The following is a 14,842-nucleotide window of genomic DNA, read 5'->3' as shown; positions in this document are numbered from 1 at the left end:
TGCCCAACTAACCCCAACGGGGCCCATAAACTCTTGGTGTTACATCTCCTCGGGTTAGGTTTTTTGGTTGCTTATGGTTTTCTCTTATTTTTCAATAATAAAAAGGCCCTTGAGCCTCATTGTAACTCAGTTCAGAGGCATGCAGCCACCACATCACTTCTCAAAGATAAGCTACCATCGCCCGAGCTAGTCTCATTTCCATTCTGTTTGTAAGCATATTTCATTATTTGATATTAATGAAAGAGTGTTATTTCTGCTACATCTTTCTATTTATGGTTATATTTGTAATTTGTTGCATTATTGTTTAAATTTGAATTAGTGGTATCAAAGCGATATGTTCTTTCTCTGTTTTTCTTTGCATGTCCCCATCAAGGTCGGGATATAAGGAGTTAGGACGCGAACTGGTCGAACCTTTGCAAGACCAGCCTCAGAAATCCCGATGGCCTCTCATGGAGGAAGAAAAGAAAGACGAGGGAGCTGGAGATCCTATCAAAATATTGTTCGAGGAGGCCCTCGAGAAACAAAGGAACGCGATGATGGATAACTTTGCCCAAATACTTCAACGGTTGCCCACCGGCGGCGCATCCACATCCAACAGTCACTCTGGAGGCTCCACACCTTTTAAGGTACAAGTAAACTTTGAAATTCCCATATTTGAGGGCCAAATAGATGCAGAAGCAGTAGATAAATGGTTGAATCTACTAGAAGGATATTTTTCTATTCATTATTTTTCTAGCCGAGAAAAGATTACTTTTTCTCTTCTCAAAGCGGCCCCCCATATCAAGGACTGATGGGAAACCTATTGTGAGCAGAAGGATGAAAGTAAAACCTCACTATTTTCAACTGCTCCCACTTGGAATTCATTCTGAGATGCCATCAAAGAGTAGTACTATCCTGTCGGGAGCTACGAGGACAAATAAATAAAGTGGACCATGCTGCGGCACGAAAGGGACCAAGATGTGCCAGAGTTTACCAATGTTTTTCATACCCTTTGCACGAAGTTGGGTATCAAGGATTCTGAGAAACATTTGGTACTCAAGTACTGTGGCTGCCTACATAGATACATCTAGGACGAGATGGAGTTCCTGGACATCTCCTCGCTTGGCACGACATACCGATACGCCATCAAGATCGAGCAAAAGTTTAAACAAGAAGAATCAAGACTTTGGATCTGTGAATCCGAAGCAAGGGAAAGGTGCCCCCAAACCGCAGAACAAAGGACAAAGCCAAGGCGGGATGACCCAAGACAACCCACCAAGGCCACAAGCAAAGGAAAACACTGCGAAGCCGAAGAAGGACACGGGAAAGTGGTGTGAGTTCCATAAGAGCTCCACCCACAACACAAGTGAGTGTCACACCAAGAAGTCACTGGTGGCCGAACTGAAGGTTTCAGAATCAGATGCATGTTCCGACTCTATGTCAGAACCTGAAAAAGGTAATGGCAAAGGGAATTAGATTATTGAAGCGGAGCCTAATTGCATCATCGCCACCACAAAGATCTAGAAGGAGGAACCCAAAGATCCAGAGGGGGAGGAGCGTCTCTTCCACTCCCAGATGTGGGTAAAGAGCTCCCTGCTACAGTTCATTATCGACAGTAGGAGCCAAAAGAACTTCATTGCAGTAGAGGTCGTGAAGTGGTTGGGCTTACCAACCACATCACACCCACAAACGTACACCATCAGGTGGCTTTACCAAGGATGAGATCTGCGAGTGAGCAAACAATGTCGCCTTCCATACAACATCAAGCCCTTCACGGATGAGGTATTATGTGACGTTTCTCCCCTTAATTTTTGTGATATATTATTAGGCCAACCATACTGGTAGAAGCGAAAAGCTGTGTATGAGTCAAGGCCTTGTGTTGTTATTATTACATTGGGAAATAAGTTGTACAGGATACCTGTTGGGCATGGGATCCCTCGCAACATGTTTTTGGGGCTCAAAGCCCAAGTTTTGGTCAATTATATTGTAAGACTCTGCGAATTGCGGGCGCGGAGTGTGAAGTATAGGATGAGTCATAGGGCTATCCGCCCTAAAATATTGTAATTTAATGTAAAGTTGTGTTAGCCTACCCATGGTCCACAGACCATGGGATTGTGATGGCGAGGGGGCAGGCGTTAGAGACAATCTCCCTAATCTGCCAGCAAGCTCTTCAATGTCTTGATCAACTTTCCTTTCTTCTGATCTGGGCGCATCAGTCATTAAACTGATATTTCATTTCTTTAAAAAAAAAACCCACTATCAGGCTTTATTAACAAACAGTGGCTCTTCAGGGAATTCTTAAAAGAAATATCCCATTGGTGGACTTACGCACAGAATATATATATATATATCCACGTTATATATACCCACGGTATATTCTCCCCTTTCTCTTTGGCATCGGCGATGGTTATAGGCTAGACTTTACCATGGACAAAGGCTCGTATATTATGGACCGACGGCTATATATATATATATATATATATATATATATGCTCTCTATGCTGTTTTTGGTTGGTTTCGGTCGATGTATATACAAGTCGGCAATCGCTCAAACAATGATCTTCTTTCCTCCGAATCAACGGACCCGATACACTTATATGCAGCCTTAATACTTCGGCAGTTCCGCTATTCGGTGGTCGATTCAATTAACAACTTCCCTGCCTCCGAAATAACGGACTCGACGATATGTATATATCGCAGTTTATATCATTTCGGCTCCTAAATTCGGAACTCGGCCCTTGTTGCGCTATGGCTCCTTTCGATCAGAAAGACTTTGTAAACCGAGCATACAACTAACAGTTCCAAGGATCTCCCTACGCCGATATAGTCTCGGAACCGAGACTGTAAGAACTTACAGTTGTAAAGTTTCAAATCCGCTACAGCCACTTAATGGGAATTTGCAAGAGTTCTTAGGATAAACAGAGACATATGCGCAATTATAAAATCAAGCCTGTATAAACATAAAACGAAAGGGAAAATGATTTCAATGATTAATATACAGTATTTGCAGCGTGATGAAATAGGAACCATTCAACACCGTCGACACTATCCAATAATCTATGCATGCATATTACAGAGTCATTAATAAGAGACGCTGAGAGAATGGTTTTCTTTCTTTAAAATAATGCTAAGGCGCTCGCTCCTCTCCCCTTCCTCTGAGAGCTTTGCTGCCTCTTTATTTATAACTAAGGATAGGCCCTCTCGGTCCTTATCCGATACAAAGAAAAGCATGCTTTACAGAATGATTTAAAGCTTGAAGGCTTTGTTACAAATAGCATGATTTATTGCTAGAATTTATTCTATTTTTAACTAAGAAAGCATAGAAATTGCAGGCTAAAGGACCCCACTCCCTTGCCTGTAGATTTTTTTGGATTTTTGGAATAATTTGGAAGATTTTTCCCCTCTGAGTCACATGCTCCCGCATCAGACTCCTGAGGACAAAATTCTTCATGGGCTCCTGTCCATGAGCTTATCTACAGATTTGCCCAATTTCTGTAGAATGTCTTCTGTAACCCAAGTAGCTTCAGCGATCGACTGTCCCTTCCATTTCACCAGATACTGGAAATATTCTCGTCCCCTTGTCTTTTTATACACTTTCTTATCCAGAATTCTTTCTGGCTGTAAATCCTTGGCTGTGGGTAACTGTTTTACCCAGTCAATCTCTGGAGTCTCTTGATCCTGTGTTGTATCATCTGCAGCTTCATTCTCATGCTTGTACAAGTCTGCAACATTAAAAATTGGTGATATTCCTACACTAGGTGGTAATTCAATCTCATAAGCATTTGCAGAGAATTTCCTCAGTACCCTGCATGGTCCAATTTTCTTGGATTTTAACTTATTATACTCTCCCTTTGGAAATCTCTCCTTTCTGAGGTGTGCTAAAACCAAGTCTCCAACTTCAAAGTTCATTTCTCTTCTCCTCATGTCTGCTCTGGTTTTATATTGAATGTTGTTGTCTTGTAGCTGTTGTTTCACCTGTTCATGTATCGCGTGCATTCTTGAAGCAAAGTCTTCACCTTCTGCACTTCTCATTTCTTCTTTTCCCAAATTCCTTAATTCAGATATTCCCCTTGGGTGCATTCCATAAACAATATGGAATGGGCTCTGTCCTGTGCTCCTGTTTGGTGAGTCATTATATGCATATTCAACTTGTGGTAACACTTGATCCCATTGCTTTGGATGTTCTGCAGTAAAGCTCCTCAAAAGATTGCTTAAACTCTTGTTCACTACTTCAGTCTGTCCATCAGTTTGTGGATGATAGGCAGAACTAAAACTTAATTTAGTTCCCACCTTCTTCCATAATGTTCTCCAGAAATGTCCAATGAACTTTGAATCCCTGTCTGAAACAATGCTTTTGGGCAATCCATGTAATCTTACAATTTCTTTAAAAAACAAGTTAGCAATATGAGAAGCATCACTAGTTTTATAACATGGAATAAAGTGTGCCATTTTTGAAAATCTGTCCACTACAACAAAAATTGAATCATAGCCTCTTTGAGTCTTTGGCAATCCTAGCACAAAATCCATACTTACCATATCCCAAGGCCTATCTGGAATTGGCAATGGAATATACAACCCTGTGTTCTGGCTCCTTCCTTTTGCATACTAGCAGACTTTACAATTCCTTACATACTTCTCTACTTCAGATTTCATTTTCGGCCAGAAGTAAAATCTGTTGAGCTGTTCAAAGGTCTTCTCTCTACCAAAATGTCCTGCAAGTCCTCCACTATGCTTCTCTTTGATTAAATTTTCTCTCATTGAACAGTTTGGTATGCACAGCTGATTTTTCTTAAATAATAGCCCATCTTGTATAAAATAATCCAGCCACTTGCTCCTGTCCGCCATAACAGGATATTTACAAGCCTCAAATGCCTCTTTAAAATCTGAATCGATCTCATATAATTCCTTAAGAAAATCAAACGCCAACACTTGGATTTGACTTTCTTGCAGCAATACACTTTTCCTACTTAAGGCATCTGCGACTTTGTTTGATTGTCCAGTTATATGCTTCAACATAAAATGGAAGCCTTGAAGATACTCTACCCATTTAGCATGTCTCTGGCTGAGTTTTGGCTGCTGCATTATAAACTGCAATGCATGGTTATCTGTATAAAGAATAAATTCCTTCGTCATTAAATAATGCCTCCACTTCTTTAGTGCCTGCACAACTGCGTAAAACTCCTTATCATAAGAAGAATACTTCCTTTTTGCATCATTTAGCTTTTCACTAAAAGAAGCTATTGGTCTATCTTCTTGGCTTAAAACTCCTCCAATTGCTTTTGCGCTGGCATCACACTTAACTTGAAAAGTTTTGTTAAAATCAGGAAGAACCAAAACAGGCTTTTCAATTATTTTCCTCTTTAACAGCTGAAAATTTCTCTCTGCTTCAGCAGTCCACTTAAATGGCTGTTTATATTTCTTTATGGTCTCAATAATAGGTGCATTAATCTTACTAAAATTCTTAATGAATTTTTTGTAAAAACTAGCAAGACCATGAAAACTCCTTACCTCAAAAATATTCTTGGGTGAAGGCCACTCCACAATTGCTTTGATCTTTTCTGGATCCATCTTCAATCCTTCAGCTGAGATAACAAATCCCAAGTACACCAGCTCCTCTTTCATAAATAAACACTTCTTCAGATTCAACAATAATTTTTCTTGCTGTAGCTTCTGTAAAACATAATTTAAATGCCTCAAGTGTTCCTCCTTGGATCTGCTATAGACTAATATGTCGTCCAGATATACTATTACAAATTTACCAATGAATTCTTTAAGAACTTCATTCATAAGCCTCATGAATGTACTTGGTGCATTGGACAACCCAAAAGGCATCACTCTCCACTCATATAATCCTTCATTGGTCTTAAACGTGGTTTTCCATTCATCCCCTTCTCTTATCCTTATCTGATGATAGCCACTTTTAAGATCTAACTTTGAAAAATATTTTACGCCAGACAAGCAATCCATTAAATCTTCAATTTTGGGTAATGGAAATCTGTACCTGATTGTAATCTTATTGATGGCTCTTGAATCTGTACACATTCTCCATCCTCCATCTTTCTTCGGGCTCAGCACTGTTGGCACTGCACAAGGACTCAGGCTTTCTTTGATCAACCCCTTGTCAAGCAATTCTTGCACTTGTTTCTTAATTTCTTCATTTTTTGCAGGAGTCATTCTATATGCTGCTTTGTTAGGTAGGCTTGCTCCAGGAATCAAGTCTATATGATGACTGATTTTCCGAATTGGCGGTAATTCATTAGGCAAATCATCAACAATAATATCATAATAATTCTCCAGCATTTCTTGAATTTCAATGGGTAATTCAGAAATTTTAGTAGAAGTCAATATTACCTTGGGCTTGCAAATCATAGCAAAATTTACCTCATTTTCTTCAATCTGCTTCAAGTATTCCTTCCCTCCAAGTAACAGAGTTTTTGGACCAGTCTTCTGTCCCGATGCATCTTCTTCTTGCAGAGGCAACAATGTATGATTAACACCATCTTTTCCAAACTTGTAGGTGTTTCTCTTCCCATCATGTATGGCTCCTCTGTCATATTGCCAAGGCCTTCCAAGCAATATGTGACACACGTCCATAGGCATCACATCACAAACAATTTTATCTTTGTACTTGCCCACTTGAAATTCCACTTCACACTGTTCACTTACCAACAGTTGATGTCCCTTTTGTAACCATGACACCTTATAAGGTGTTGGATGCTTCATTGTCTTCAGCTTCAATTTCTCCACTACTTCTGTAGAGACCAAATTATCAGTGCTGCCACTATCAATGATCATCTGGCAACATTTCCCTTGGACTTTGCACACTGTCCTGAATAAAGTTTTCCTTTGTGGCGGTTCAGCCACCTCTTTCACTGGCTTAAGTAAGACTTTATTAACCACCAGAGATTCTCCTCTTTTTGGTGTATTTTCTTCTTCTGCTACCGCTACCGCTGGTGCTTCTTCTTCAGCTGGAGCAACAATTGCATTCCTCTGCTTTATGTCTACATTCTCTGGGCACTCAAAAGCTCTGTGTCCCAGCTTGTTACATCTGTAACATCTTATTTCTCTACCTCTTCCTCTGCCTCCTCTTCCTCTGGAAAAACTCCCTCTGCCTCTTGCATCACCTTCTCTGGGTGCATGCTGGGTTGAGCTACTGCTAGCTCCATCTCTAGGTGTCGTAGATCTTCCTCTACCACCTTGACTTCCTTTCCCTCTGAAAGTCCCTCTCCCTTTGGCAGACTGCTTCCTTATGAGTTTTTCCTCAGCTTTCAGCGCTATCTGATAAGCTTCCTCTACTGTTTTAGGAGACAGCAGACTTATCTCATCCTGAATGTCCATCCTGAGGCCATTCATATATCTAGCCACCTTCTCATCTGTGTCTTGAGCTTCTCCTGCTCTTATGCTTACTTTATAAAACTCTTCTGTATATTCTTTTACTGTTAAAGCTCTCTGTCTAAGATTTTGCATTTGTCTAAACAATGTTTGCTGATAATTACTTGGCAAGAACTTACCTCTTAACTTTGCTACCATTCGGCTCCAGTTCTTGATTGGCTGCTTACCAAGTCTCTTCCTTTCTGCCTGCACACCATCCCACCAGAGTGCTGCGTGGCCTTTTAACTTGGTGACAACAAACTTTACTTTCTTCTCATCTTCTGTTTCCTCGTAATCGAAGAATTTCTCCATGCTGTTAATCCAGTCGATCAATTATTCTGGATTCAGTCCTCCTTGATATACCGGTACTAACTGGTTCCATGGCCTAGATGTGGATTTTAACACTGACTGAAAGAACCTCATCTCAGGAGTAACCTGTATAGCTTCCTCCTGTTCAGCAGCTTCAATTTCGGGCTCACTGACATCTCCATCATCTATATTTCTATCTGAAGTTAACGCATCCACTCTAGCTCGCAGCTCTTCTACTGTTTCCATTAGTTCAACATTTGCAGCAGGTCGTCCTCTTCCACCACGTCCTCGTCCTCTTCCAACTCTGAAAGCCATCCTTCTTCTGCTCCTAAGATTCAATTCAATATCAGTTGATGGCTCTGATACCACTAATGATGGCGAGGGGGCAGGCGTTAGAGACAATCTCCCTAATCTGCCAGCAAGCTCTTCAATGTCTTGATCAACTTTCCTTTCTTCTGATCTGGGCACATCAGTCATTAAACTGATATTTCATTTCTTTTAAAAAAAAACCCACTATCAGGCTTTATTAACAAACAGTGGCTCTTCAGGGAATTCTTAAAAGAAATATCCCATTGGTGGACTTACGCACACAATATATATATATATCCACGTTATATATACCCACGGTATATTCTCCCCTTCCTCTTTGGCATCGGCGACGGTTATAGGCTAGACTTTACCATGGACAAAGGCTCGTATATTATGGACCGACGGCTATATATATATCTCTGCTCTCTATACTGTTTTCGGTTGGTTTCGGTCGATGTATATACAAGTCGGCAATCGCTCAAACAATGATCTTCTTTCCTCCGAATCAACGGACCTGATACACTTATATGCAGCCTTTAATACTTCGGCAGTTCCGCTATTCGGTGGTCGATTCAATTAATAACTTCCCTGCCTCCAAAATAACGGACTCGACGATATGTATATATCGCAGTTTATATCATTTCGGCTCCTAAATTCGGAACTCGGCCCTTGTTGCACTATGGCTCCTTTCGATCAGAAAGACTTTGTAAACTGAGCATACAACTAACAGTTCCAAGGATCTCCCTACACCGATATAGTCTCGAAATCGAGACTGTAAGAACTTACAGTTGTAAAGTTTCAAATCCGCTACAGCCACTTAATGGGAATTTGCAAGAGTTCTTAGGATAAACAGAGACATATGCGCAATTATAAAATCAAGCCTGTATAAACATAAAACGAAAGGGAAAATGATTTCAATGATTAATATACAGTATTTGCAGCGTGATGAAATAGGAACCATTCAACACCGTCGGCACTATCCAATAATCTATGCATGCATATTACAAAGTCATTAATAAGAGACGCTGAGAGAATGGTTTTCTTTCTTTAAAATAATGATAAGGCACTCGCTCCTCTCCCCTTCCTCTGAGAGCTTTGCTGCCTCTTTATTATAACTAAGGATAGGCCCTCTCGGTCCTTATCCGATACAAAGAAAAGCATGCTTTACAGAATGATTTAAAGCTTGAAGGCTTTGTTACAAATAGCATGATTTATTGCTAGAATTTATTCTATTTTTAACTAAGAAAGCATAGAAATTGCAGGCTAAAGGACCCCACTCCCTTGCCTGTAGATTTTTTTGGATTTTTGGAATAATTTGGAAGATTTTTCCCCTCTGAGTCACATGCTCCCGCATCAGATTGTATAAATAGAGCGAGGCTTTGAGTGTAAAGAGGAGTAGGGATAGATAGAGTAGCGAAGGCATGGTTCGGGGTTAGAGTTGGATCTGAAGTGTACTGGGTTATAGTAGTAGGAAGAGGCTCTGCAGCTGAGTGCATAGAGGCCTAGAAGAGTCCACAACTGAGTGCGCAGGGTGGAGTCGGGTCTGTACTTGGGATTGAAAGTTAATAAAGAGAAGTTTACTCTGTGCATCTGTTCTTGAATCCATATTTTGATGTTATACATTACTTTTACTCTGTTTATTTACTGCATGCAATTGAAAAATACTTGTATGAAGGCTTATTTATGAAAATAATCTACTTAATCAACTAACAGGGCCTAATTAAGGAATACTTGGGTAAATAACACAGGTCGCGCCACGGCTAGAACTACACGAAGATAGTATTCCGCAGGGTGCTCACTGATGCGTTTAGCACAGTAAGTGCAAAGGTTGGACCGTGTACCAATCACCTCCTATCAAACATCCCCAGGGTGCAGAAACCTAGTTCTAGCACCCTCCCATACTACTTCGGGTGAGACCTCAGTCTGCACTCCACGGACTGTTGCCGAAAGGGCTAGTAGTACTAGGATTTGCTTGGCTAAATCACTTTTGAACCTGGGTCAAGCCCCATTAAGCCAACAAATGGTTCCGTTGCTGGGACCAGGATCTGCATAAGGGATTTCTGATGTCATGCCACTGGAACCCAACAAAGAAGGAAATTGAAGAGTGGTTGGACAAGAGGATTCACGAGTTCGCGACATAGGAAAACGAAACTCTGCAAGTATCTAAGGAAAAGTGGTTGGAGTGCTATGTGTATACGAAAATCCATGAGATTTTCTTTGCATCCTTTCCTTCTGAGCTATATGAGTGGATCGCGAAGTTAGCTAACAGCCAAGGAAGGTGTAGGCTCGACAAACCAATAGTGTGGAATCTGAAATTAGTGCACAGACTAGAAGCATCAAAAGATAAGATCGTGCAAGCGGTGGACCATTGGCTCGACCAGATAATAGGGGGATTTATCACTGAGTTTGCTGTAGACACTATTGTGAGCTATAGCGAGGCAGAACGATGCTTTCTCAAAGGACTGCGAGGTAAGTATATTAAATCTTTGAATACTTGGATTAAGATGCTATTGTGTGAAAAAAGGGTCATGTGAATACATTAATGTTTGGGACTATGCGGAGCGGAAAGATGTACAAAAGTAGCGAAGAATTAGAAAATAGTCCCTTAATTTCACCCTCGCGAGAGAGCAAGGAAGAGTTCGCTAAGGTCTCTCCAAGAAGCATGGTCAGTTTGATAAGGCAGTGCATTCCACGGTTACCACCTCCACCCACACCGCTACCCGCTTCACCTCCCTCACCTCCATCTCCACCCACTCCACCTCCACCACCTCCACAGTGCAGTATGACAAGCGCGATCAAACTACCAGTATTCAAAGGAGTAGGGAATGAAGATCCAGACCAATTCTGGTTCGTGGTAAGAGCAATATGGGAAGCATAAGGTGTCACAGACGACAATATTAAGAAGGCTACATTGGTGAGCGCATTGCAGGATCGTGAATTAACATGGTATATCAAGCACTCTAACGACCACCCAAATGCAGGGATAGTAGAGATCCAGAACGCGCTAAATAGGGAATTTAGCAGGCCAAAGTCATAAAGACAATCAATCATCAAGCTTAAAGAAATCGCGATGCTCCTAGGTGAGACTCCCTGGGATCTGGATCAACGGCTAAAGAGTACGATCCGCGAAGCCAATATGACATTGACAGATGGACAACATCGCGCATGGTTTGTAGCATCTCTGACACCGCACTTGAGGACGACGTTGTCACAACAGAAACTTTCCACCTAGGCCGATGCGTTGGAAATGGAAATAAGATTACATGAGACCCCGATACAAGACCCTAGGTTGGGAGTTCAACAAATCCACATGCAACTACAGAATCTGTGTTTGGAAATGCAAAGTTTGAAGCAGGATAAGGCACCGCGGCTAGAGGCGTGAGAGGAAGTATGGTGCATAAAATGCAAAGGCCAGGGCCATGACAAGGATCACTGTCTAGTGTTCGTGAAATACTTGGTAGGAGGAGGGCCAATGCCGTTGAGACTAGAGGCACAGGAAGGGCCGAGTGCAGCACCTGCTTTATGGTGCGCAATCTGTCAGATAGGAGGGAAACACACGATGGATAATTATCATTTGTTGCAGAAGTATATATAGACACCCCAACAATTGTTTTGTAATTTCTGCAGGTCAGTAGGCCACGATGAGCGCACTTATCACAGTTACGAGCTAATGATGGATCGAACCCCTGCCTGTAGGATGCAGACCGAAATGCGAGCCCTCGACCTAGATGCGGGGATGGCGCATGCTAGATTTCAAGGGCAAGGTCGAGGATGAGGTGGAATGGGACCAGGAAGGGGCCGCAGACAATTAATTTGTTACAATTGCGAAGGACCAGGGGCTATGCCCATGATTGTACCAACCCGATGAGGATATCCTATTCCTATTGTGCTCAGTTTGATCATGAAACAATAGACTGTTCTAAGTTGATCATAAGAATGCACAAAAAAGGGGTATTCCAGCCTCCCTCGACTCAAAATGTACAAATGATGAGGTATGAGCCGCGTGAAGAGGACCTGAATGTAAACATGATGCTCAGAAGCGGTACGGCCACAGGAGAGGATACAAGGAAGCAACCGAAGGAAAGTACCGGGGTTCGCAAGGCTCATGCAAAGGAACCCGAGTTTGACTTAGAACGTGCAAAGGAGACATTCATGGAAGCTAAGAAGAGCTTCACGGAGGCCTCCACTTCAGGTAGTAAGGATCAACCAGAGCCAGGAATGGATCCTTCAATGCTCACTACCTTTTTGGAGACATGCATGAAAATGTTGCACGACAGCAAGGCAGTTAAAGGACTACATGATTTGATCACAAGGTGTGCGGGGTCAGGAGAATTGCGCATAGTCCAGAAATTGGGGAAGCATGCATTGCGCACTAGAAGGGAAATGAGGTTGATTGCACTATCTTAGATCTGGGTTCGGAAGCAAATTTATTACCGAAGCAAACATGGGAACACATGGGCAGGCCCGTGTTACAATGGTCCCCTATTCAATTACAAATGGTGAACCAACAAAAGATTTTGCCCATGGGGAGGTTGCAAGGGGTAACGATTGATATTGAAGGCGCGAGCGCGCAGGCGGATTTTGAAGTAATAGACAACAATCCCTATCCCGTGTTGTTAGGAATAGACTGGGCCACCGATATGAATGGAGTAATCAACCTGAAGAAGTGAAAAATGATCTTTGAGAAAAAGTCATTACGCGTAGTAGTCCCACTAGACCCAGCCGAAGGAGGGCGCTGCACTGAACCAGTGTGCCACGATGATCTTGATTGTATTTACAAGATAATTGCGCGAGACTAGGATTGGGTGAATCCGACTGCAGATGGGAGGATCTCGTGGGAGCATGAAAGCTCCTGCACTTCGGATTCAAACGAAGAAGTAGAGCGATGGCAAAATCGGTTGCACGAAGTGACAACGCTGAATTGTAACATGATGGTTAGATCACTGCGTTGTGTGACAACAGAGGCAAGAGAGTTGCCGACATATGATGGATTGATAGCGGTGGATGAATTCCTGAGCAAATTTGAAAGCACAGTACCAGAACAATAGTGGTTCAATGCGTTGAAGTGGGCACTGCACGCAACACCCGCACGATGGTGGGGTACACATCAAGGAAATTTTGAGGACTAGCATGGATGCAAAAGGATGATGCACCTACGATTTGGGAAACTGCAACTATGGTTAGAAGACAAATACGATGGACGAGATGACCCATGCACGCACCTCGCGAAATGGACCAAGGTCTATGGGGAAGAACCACAACCTGAATGGGTACACTTATTCTACCATACCCTAGATGTCATACCCATGAACTAGTATACTGAGACAGAACTCCGACATGGTACGGGTGAATGGGATGTCTTGCGCGAGGGATTTTTGTTAACATTCACATTTGAAGACCGGTGGTCGGATACTGTTGACGATGCGCTGCAAGCAGTAAAAGCCGCCATCTTCAAAATACCACAGGAGCCACTGGAAATGCTTCAACTAGTATGGGCAACCTAGTTAAGCAGTGCCCTAGAATGTTATAACATGCAGGTGGAGGAGGATGATGACGACCCCTGAAATATTAATATTCCAGAAACCGAAGGTTGTCGTGAGGTTCGAGGACCATCAATTGAGGATCCCGACATCACTGTGCCACTAAAAACAAAGCAGGTAAACATTGGCACAGAAGTGGAGCCGAAGTATGCAACGCTTGGGGACTATTGGGACAATGCTACGGTAGATAAGGTTGTTGAGTTACTTCGCAAATACTAAGACTTATTCCCGACCAAAATCACAGACTTAAAAGGGATCATTGGCGACTTAGGGATGATGAAGATCACTTTGAAACTGGATGCGAAGCCAGTTAAGTAGCGGCCTTACTGCTTGAACCCAAAGTACAAAGAAAAGGTTTGCGACGAATTAGACAAAATGCTTGCAGCCAGAATTATTGAACCAGTGGAAGAATCCGATTGGGTGAGTCCTGTGGTAGTGCAGGAGAAAAAACAGAAAGGTGAAATAAGAATATGCATGGACCTCAGAAAGCTTAACGACGCTTGTGTTCACGATCCATTCCCGACACCATTCACAGATGAAGTATTGGAGAAGGTTGGTAGTTAGGAAGCTTACTCATTCATGGATGGCTTCTCAGGGTACCATCAGATCAAGATCGCACCGGAAGATACGAGCAAAACAACCTTCAAAACAGAATGGGGCTGCTTTCAGTACACCGTTATGCCCGTTGGACTGAAGAACGCGCCAGCAATATTTTCACGCATAGTGGTGGCGGCATTCAAAGAATATATCCACAAGTTCTTGGCGGTCTATCTGGATGATTGGACTATCTTTGGATTAGTTAAGCACCATGTAGCGAGCTTACATTTGATGCTAGATACTTGCTGTCGACACCAGATTGCGCTGAACCTTAAGAAGTGCACATTCCTCGTGCCCTTTGGAAACTTGCTGGGCCATGTGGTCTGCTAACAAGGCCTGATGGTGGACCCTGCGAAGATTGTTGTTATTCTGAATCTGGAAGCATCGCGCAGTGTCAAACAATTACACGCTACTTTGGGGCACACTGGCTACTATAAGAAGTTTATCAAGCGCTATGCCCAAATAACAGTGCCGATGGAAAAACTATTGAAGAAGGATGCTACATATTGTTGGAATGATGATTGCATGAAAAGTTTGGATGTCCTCAAGGAGAAACTGGCATCTGCTCCCATCCTGGTCTTCCCAAAATAGGACATGGAGTTTCATGTACATGTTGATGCATCATGTATTGTGTTGGGAGCCGTACTCATGTAGGAAGGTGCGGAAGGCATGGATCACCTGATCGCGTTCCCGAGTCGGAGATTGTCCAATGCTAAAAAAGAAATACTCTACTACTG

The sequence above is a fragment of the Pinus tabuliformis genome, chromosome J (assembly GCF_031772625.1).
Source record: "Pinus tabuliformis cultivar Carrire ecotype Pingquan chromosome J, CPIR1, whole genome shotgun sequence".
NCBI lineage: Eukaryota > Viridiplantae > Streptophyta > Pinopsida > Pinales > Pinaceae > Pinus > Pinus tabuliformis.
Note: the sequence above shows the minus strand (reverse complement) of the source record.